This window comes from Mustela lutreola, chromosome 4, assembly GCF_030435805.1.
Source record: "Mustela lutreola isolate mMusLut2 chromosome 4, mMusLut2.pri, whole genome shotgun sequence".
Lineage (NCBI taxonomy): Eukaryota > Metazoa > Chordata > Mammalia > Carnivora > Mustelidae > Mustela > Mustela lutreola.
The window spans coordinates 94,819,119-94,827,717 of record NC_081293.1 but is presented as its reverse complement, the minus strand read 5'-3'; positions in this window follow the sequence as shown (position 1 = coordinate 94,827,717).

The following is an 8,599-nucleotide window of genomic DNA, read 5'->3' as shown; positions in this document are numbered from 1 at the left end:
CGCAGAAGGAATCCTTGCGTTTTGGAGCATCTTACAACTCCCAACGTGGGAAAACCGTGATGGCTTTCTGAAGCCCCCACCCCCTTTCTGAAGGGGGAAATCATGGACAGGAACTCCAACCTGAGCCAAAGTCTGATCCTCGCCCTGAATTCAGATGCACCACATCTCGATTCAGCTCTACAGAGTGTGCCGGCCTTGCCCTCGCCCTTAAACCTATGTGAAACTTCTATTCTCCAATGTCCTTCCTCACACTCCTGGCCCCCAAGACCTCACGTTTGGCAATTCTGGACCCACAAGGCAGCACTCTGCCTGCCCTCCAGAAAAAAAAAAAAAAAATGTTGCCCTATGGAGCTTCCCACACACCCCAAATGAGGATAGACCTACACGGCACCCTTCTGTACACAAATTATATCGACAAATCTGGGCACTAATACACTGTCTGAAACAGCCTGAGCCCGGACTTCCTGACCCACACCCAGACTGCTAACTGCACACTGAGCACAACAGACCCGCCATGGCCTTAGCTCGTCATCTATTCCCAACCTAGCTTCTCAGGATTCAGAACATAGACCTTAACTCCACACCCCGCCAAGGGGTGAATGTGATGCAGAAATCAGAACTCCTCCTTCCCTATGGCAAGAAACCTTGTGGTTGGCATGTTGTCCCACGTTCAGTGTAGGAGAAACAAGCGTTCACCATTAGGCCCCGCCCATGCTTGAGTACGAAGAGGGCACAAACACGCATTGTGACCGTCAGCGTGAGTCCTGTCCTCTAGTAAGTCCTCTCAGTGGCTGGACCGTTAGACGTCATAATGGGCTTGCCATGCCCCTAGGCCCCAAGTTTAAGCAGCTTTCTGGTTGTCCAGTCGCCCCTCCCCAGGGCTCTGCTCTGGAAACTCTCTTTTGGTGGGACACCTGAGGTAAAAACAAAACAAAACCGACTCCTGCCATCTCAAAGAATAACCGCAAACTCTTGGGATCGGGCCAAATGCCCAGAGAGGAAGACTCGGCCATGGCCCATGAGGCCACCCGGACATTCCACGGCCATCAGTGACACAATATCCAGAGACAAAATCTTGAGCAAGCGTCTCACACTCGCCCCCTTCTTCATATCCTGAAGAGTTCTCCTCACGGTCTGTAGATCAGTCCTGCAATACCTACGACCCGAAACCTAAGCCGAGTTTGTGTTTTCAGACAACTGTCCCCACAGCCCTGGCCCACAAAACCTACAGGCACAGGTTCTTGGAGCCAAACCTGAGGACTGTGCCTGGGAATTCTGCCCATTCCATTGGCCACAAACCTAGAAATTGGTGATAAACCTCCAAAGTGCCCGGGGCCATCCCTATAGTGTTGACTGCCCAGGAATAACAAGGGTGGTCTGACACCAGCTGAGCATCTACCTGTACTTAGACGCGTGGACAGATGTCCCCAGAGGTAAACTGGAATGAGCAGGCCCCTAGATCCTAATCGGATCCATTGCTTTGTTGTCCACTCATCTCTCCTCAGAGGCCTGGATTCCAATAGCAGCATATGGCTGTTTCTTGAGGCACCCATCAGAACAAATCTCGTCTCCACGTGGGAATCTTGCACGAGGGAGCTGTGTCAAAGCCTCTCGTTAGGAGAACCCATCAGGGACCCTGTGCCACTGCTTCATTCCACGTTCTCCATGGACACAAACCCACATTACGACCCATCCACAAGAGAGTCCATTTCAACTCAACCCTCTCAGTTTCTCCCCCAGATCTAGCAGATATTACCTGTCTTGTCCGTAGGACACAAGAGGAAGGAGAGACGGACTTCCCAGCCATCCATCCTTAGAACCCTACTCGGAATCGATCCGTACGGGAAGTCCTGGAGCCAACCAACAGGTCTCAATCGTCCCGCAGAAGAATCTTTACGGTTTGGAGCATCTCACAACTCCCATCGTGGGAAAAATTCCATGGCCTCGTGATCCACCACCTCTTCATGAAGAGGGCCATGAGGGACAGAAACTCCAACCTGAGCGTACGTCAGATCCTCACCTGATTTCAGATGCACGAGTTCTCGATTCAGCTCTGCAGTGCGTACCTGCCAGGCCCTCGCCCAGAAACCTAAGGTTGCTTGTGTTCTCCATTCTCCTGGCCCACAAGCCCTCCAGTTTGGCAATTCCAGAACAACAATGCAGCCCTCTGCCTGCCCTCCAGAAGAAAAAACATTGCCCTCTGGGGCTAACCAGAAACCCCAAATGAGGATCAACCTTTTCGCCACTTGACTGTACCCCAATTCTACAGGATTCCCTGGGCACTCTTGCCCTTTCTGTCACAGCCTGAGCCTGGACCTCCCGAACCACACACAGCCAGCTGGACTCACGCTGTACACATCGGACCTGCCAAAGCCTTGGGTCGTCATCTCTTCCCAACTTCGGTTTTCAGGCTTCAGAACCTAGACGTTTTCTCCAATCACTGTCCAGGGTTGAACATGAGGAAGAAATCAGAAATCCTTCCCCATGGCAAGAAATCTTGGGGTTGGCGTTCTGTGTAGTTGAATGCAGTGTGGCCCTTTGACCCCGCCATGCTTGAGGGCCGCGTTGGTCACAAATACGCATTGTGACCCTCAACGTGAGCCCAGTCCCCAAGTAAGGTCTCACAGTGCTGGACCAAGAGACGATATATTGGGCTTGCCATGCCCCTAGGCCCCCATATGTAACCATAGTTCGTGTTGTCCATTGGCCCCCCCCTTGTGCTCTACTTAGAATGAGGTAACCAAACTGAAAGGACTCCTCCCATCCCACAGATTGACCCCCAAATTGGTATCGGGCCAAATCCACCGAGAGGAAGACTCATCCATGGCCCATTAGGCCTCCCCGACATTCCAAGCCCATCGTAGACAAAAAATCCAGAGACAAAAGCCTGAATAAGCGCCTCACATTCGCTCTTTCGTCATATCCCAAAGAGTTCACCTCACGGTCTGTAGATCGGGACTTCCATAACTACGTCCCCAAAACAAGCCGAGTGAGTGTTTTCAGAGATCTATCCCCACATTCCTGGCTTCCATACCCTCCAGCCTGGGAACCCTGGAGCCACACATCAGGTCTGTGCCTGCCCACTCCACTGGAATTCTGCCCATTCACTTGACCACTCGCCTCCAAATTAGGAGAAACCTCCACAGTCCCTGAAGCCATCCCAATTGTGTAGGCCGCCCGGGACAAACAAGGGCGTCTGACAACAGCTGAGCATCTACCTCCACTCATACCGTAGTTGGATGTCACCAGGGTCGTAGATTGAACCTCAAAGGTCCCTAGGCCATGATCAGATCCATTGCTTTGCTTTCCAGGCATCTCTCCTCAGAGGTATGATTTCAAATACCAGCATGCGGGGGTTTCCGGAGGCAAATCTTGTCTCCACATGGGAAAATAGCAGGCTGGAACTGTGCCAAAACTTCCGGTTAGGAGAATCCTTCAGGGCCCGGTGCCACCACCCCCTTCCAAGGTCTCCATGGACACAAACCCACATTAGGATCCATCCGCAGGAGAGTCCATTTCAACTCTGGCTTCTCGGTTGCGCCCCAGAGGCAGCAGATAGAACCAGTCTTGTCGCTAGGAGACAATTGAGATGCGAGGCGGGTTGCCAAGGGCTCCGCCCTTAGAACCCTGCTCTGGCGTCCTTCCATATGGAACGTCCTGGACCCATCTAAAAGGTCTCAAATGTCCCGCAGAAGGAATCCTTGCGTTTTGGGGCATCTCACAACTCCCAACGTGGGAAAAGCGTGATGGCTTTCTGAAGCCCCCACCCCCATTCTGAAGGGGGAAATCATGGACAGGAACACCAACCTGAGCCAAAGTCTGATCCTCGCCCTGAATTCAGATGCACGACATCTCGATTCAGCTCTGCAGAGTGTGCCGGCCTTGCCCTCGCCCTTAAACCTGTGTGAAACTTCTCTTCTCCAATGTCCTTCCTCACACTCCTGGCCCCCAAGACCTCACGTTTGGCAATTCTGGACCCACAAGGCAGCACTCTGCCTGCCCTCCAGAAAAAAAAAAAATGTTGCCCTATGGAGCTTCCCACACACCCCAAATGAGGATAGACAACACGGCACCCTTCTGTACACAAATTATATCGACAAATCTGGGCACTAATACACTGTCTGAAACAGCCTGAGCCCGGACTTCCTGACCCACACCCAGACAGATGACCGCACACTGAGCACAACAGACCCGCCATGGCCTTAGCTCGTCATCTATTCCCAACCTAGCTTCTCAGGATTCAGAACATAGACCTTAAATCCACACCCCGCCAAGGGGTGAATGTGATGCAGAAATCAGAACTCCTCCTTCCCTATGGCAAGAAACCATGTGGTTGGCATGTTGTCCCACGTTCAGTGTAGGAGAAACCAGCGTTCACCATGAGGCCCCGCCCATGCTTGAGTACGAAGAGGGCACAAACACGCATTGTGACCCTCAGCGTGAGTCCTGTCCTCTATTAAGTCCTCTCAGTGGCTGGACCATTAGACATCATAATGGGCTTGCCATGCCCCTAGGCCCCAAGTTTTAAGCAGCTTTCTGGTTGTCCAGTCGCCCCTCCCCAGGGCTCTGCTCTGGAAACTCTCTTTTGGTGGGACACCTGAGTTAAAAACAAAACAAAACCGACTCCTCCCATCTCAAAGAATAACCGCAAACTCTTGGGATCGGGCCAAATGCCCAGAGAGGAAGACTCGTCCATGGCCCATGAGGCCACCCGGACATTCCACGGCCATCAGTGACACAATATCCAGAAACAAAATCTTGAGCAAGCGTCTCACGCTCGCCCCCTTCTTCATATCCTGAAGAGTTCTCCTCACGGTCTGTAGATCAGTCCTGCAATACCTACGACCCAAAACCTAAGCTGAGTTTGTGTTTTCAGACAACTGTCCCCAAAGCCCTGGCCCACAAAACCTACAGGCACAGGTTCTTGGAGCCAAACCTGAGGACTGTGCCTGGGAATTCTGCCCATTCCATTGGCCACAAACCTAGAAATAGGATGATAAACCTCCAAAGTGCCCGGGGCCATCCCAATAGTGTTGACTGCCCAGGAATAACAAGCGTGGTCTGACACCAGCTGAGCATCTACCTGCACTTAGACCCGTGGACAAATGTCCCCAGAGGTAAATTGGAATGAGCTGGCCCCTAGATCCTAATCGGATCCAATGCTTTGTTGTCCAGTCATCTCTCCTCATAGGCCTGGATTCCAATAGCAGCATATGGCTGTTTCTTGAGGCAGCCATCAGAACAAATCTCGTCTCCATGTGGGAATCTTGCACGTTGGAGCTGTGTCAAAGCCTCTGGTTAGGAGAACCCATCAGGGACCCTGTGCCACTGCTTCATTCCACGTTCTCCATGGACACAAACCCACATTAGGACCCATCCACAAGAGAGTCCATTTCAACTCAACCCTCTCAGTTTCTCCCCCAGATCCAGCAGATCTTAACTGTCTTGTCCCTAGGACACAAGAGGAAGGAGAGTCGGGCTTCCCAGCCATCCATCCTTAGAACCCTACTCGGAATCGATCCGTACGGGAAGTCCTGGAGCCAACCAACAGGTCTCAATCGTCCCGCAGAAGAATCTTTACGGTTTGGAGCATCTCACAACTCCCATCGTGGGAAAAATTCCATGGCCTCGTGATCCCCAACCTCTTCATGAAGAGGGCCAGGAGGGACAGAAACTCCAACCTGAGCGTACGTCAGATCCTCACCTGATTTCAGATGCACGAGTTCTCGATTCAGCTCTGCAGAGCGTACCTGCCAGGCCCTCGCCCAGAAACCTAAGGTTGCTTGTGTTCTCCATTCTCCTGGCCCACAAGCCCTCCAGTTTGGCAATTCCAGAACAACAATGCAGCCCTCTGCCTGCCCTCCAGAAGAAAAAACATTGCCCTCTGGGGCTAACCAGAAACCCCAAATGAGGATCAACCTTTTCGCCACTTGACTGTACCCCAATTCTACAGGATTCCCTGGGCACTCTTGCCCTTTCTGTCACAGCCTGAGCCTGGACCTCCCGACCCACACCCAGCCAGCTGGACTCACGCTGTACACATCGGACCTGCCAAAGCCTTGGTTCGTCATCTCTTCCCAACTTCGGTTTTCAGGATTCAGAACCTAGACGTTTTCTCCAATCACTGTCCAGGGTTGAACATGAGGAAGAAATCAGAAATCCTTCCCCATGGCAAGAAATCTTGGGGTTGGCGTTCTGTGTAGTTGAATGCAGTGTGGCCCTTTGACCCTGCCATGCTTGAGGGCCGCGTTGGTCACAAATACGCATTGTGACCCTCAACGTGAGCCCAGTCCCCAAGTAAGGTCTTACAGTGCTGGACCAAGAGACGATATATTGGGCTTGCCATGCCCCTAGGCCCCCATATGTAACCATAGTTCGTGTTGTCCATTGCCCCCCCCCCTTGTCCTCTGCTTAGAATGAGGTAACCAAACTGAAAGGACTCCTCCCATCCCACAGATTGACCCCCAAATTGGGATCGGGCCAAATCCACCGAGAGGAAGACTCATCCATGGCCCATTAGGCCTCCCCGACATTCCAAGCCCATCGTTGACAAAAAATCCAGAGACAAAAGCCTGAATAAGCGCCTCACATTCGCTCTTTCGTCATATCCCAAAGAGTTCACCTCACGGTCTGTAGATCGGGACTTCCATAACTACGTCCCCAAAACAAGCCGAGTGAGTGTTTTCAGAGATCTATCCCCACATTCCTGGCTTCCATACCCTCAAGCCTGGGGACCCTGGAGCCACACATCAGGTCTGTGCCTGCCCACTCCACTGGAATTCTGCCCATTCACTTGACCACTCGCCTCCAAATTAGGAGAAACCTCCACAGTCCCTGAAGCCATCCCAATTGTGTAGGCCGCCCGGGACAAACAAGGGCGTCTGACAACAGCTGAGCATCTACCTCCACTCATACCGTAGTTGGATGTCACCAGGGTCGTAGATTGAACCTCACAGGTCCCTAGGCCATGATCGGATCCATTGCTTTGCTTTCCAGGCATCTCTCCTCAGAGGCATGATTTCAAATACCAGCATGCGGGGGTTTCCGGAGGCAAATCTTGTCTCGACATGGGAAAATAGCAGGCTGGAACTGTGCCAAAACTTCCGGTTAGGAGAATCCTTCAGGGCCCGGTGCCACCACCCCTTTCCAAGGTCTCCATGGACACAAACCCACATTAGGATCCATCCGCAGGAGAGTCCATTTCAACTCTGGCTTCTCGGTTGCTCCCACAGAGCCAGCAGATAGAACCTGTCTTGTCGCTAGGAGACAATTGAGATGCGAGGCCGGTTGCCCAGGGCTCCGCCCTTAGAACCCTGCTCTGGCGTCCTTCCATATGGAACGTCCTGGACCCATCTAAAAGGTCTCAAATGTTCCGCAGAAGGAATCCTTGCGTTTTGGAGCATTTTACAACTCCCAACGTGGGAAAACCGTGATGGCTTTCTGAAGCCCCCACCCCCATTCTGAAGGGGGAAATCATGGACAGGAACTCCAACCTGAGCCAAAGTCTGATCCTCGCCCTGAATTCAGATGCACCACATCTCGATTCAGCTCTACATAGTGTGCCGGCCTTGCCCTCGCCCTTAAACCTATGTGAAACTTCTATTCTCCAATGTCCTTCCTCACACTCCTGGCCCCCAAGACCTCACGTTTGGCAATTCTGGACCCACAAGGCAGCACTCTGCCTGCCCTCCAGAAAAAAAAAAAAAAAATGTTGCCCTATGGAGCTTCCCACACACCCCAAATGAGGATAGACCTACACGGCACCCTTCTGTACACAAATTATATCGACAAATCTGGGCACTAATACACTGTCTGAAACAGCCTGAGTCGGACTTCCTGACCCACACCCAGACAGCTGACCGCACACTGAGCACCACAGATCCGCCATGGCCTTAGCTCGTCATCTATTCCCAACCTAGCTTCTCAGGATTCAGAACATAGACCTTAACTCCACACCCCGCCAAGGGGTGAATGTGATGCAGAAATCAGAACTCCTCCTTCCCTATGGCAAGAAACCTTGTGGTTGGCATGTTGTCCCACGTTCAGTGTAGGAGAAATCAGCGTTCACCATTAGGCCCCGCCCATGCTTGAGTACGAAGAGGGCACAAATACGCATTGTGACCGTCAGCGTGAGTCCTGTCCTCTAGTAAGTCCTCTCAGTGGCTGGACCGTTAGACGTCATAATGGGCTTGCCATGCCCCTAGGCCCCAAGTTTAAGCAGCTTTCTGGTTGTCCAGTCGCCCCTCCCCAGGGCTCTGCTCTGGAAACTCTCTTTTGGTGGGACACCTGAGGTAAAAACAAAACAAAACCGACTCCTGCCATCTCAAAGAATAACCCCAAACTCTTGGGATCGGGCCAAATGCCCAGAGAGGAAGACTCGGCCATGGCCCATGAGGCCACCCGGACATTCCACGGCCATCAGTGACACAATATCCAGAGACAAAATCTTGAGCAAGCGTCTCACACTTGCCCCCTTCTTCATATCCTGAAGAGTTCTCCTCACGGTCTGTAGATCAGTCCTGCAATACCTACGACCCGAAACCTAAGCTGAGTTTGTGTTTTCAGACAACTGTCCCCAAAGCCCTGGCCCACAAAACCT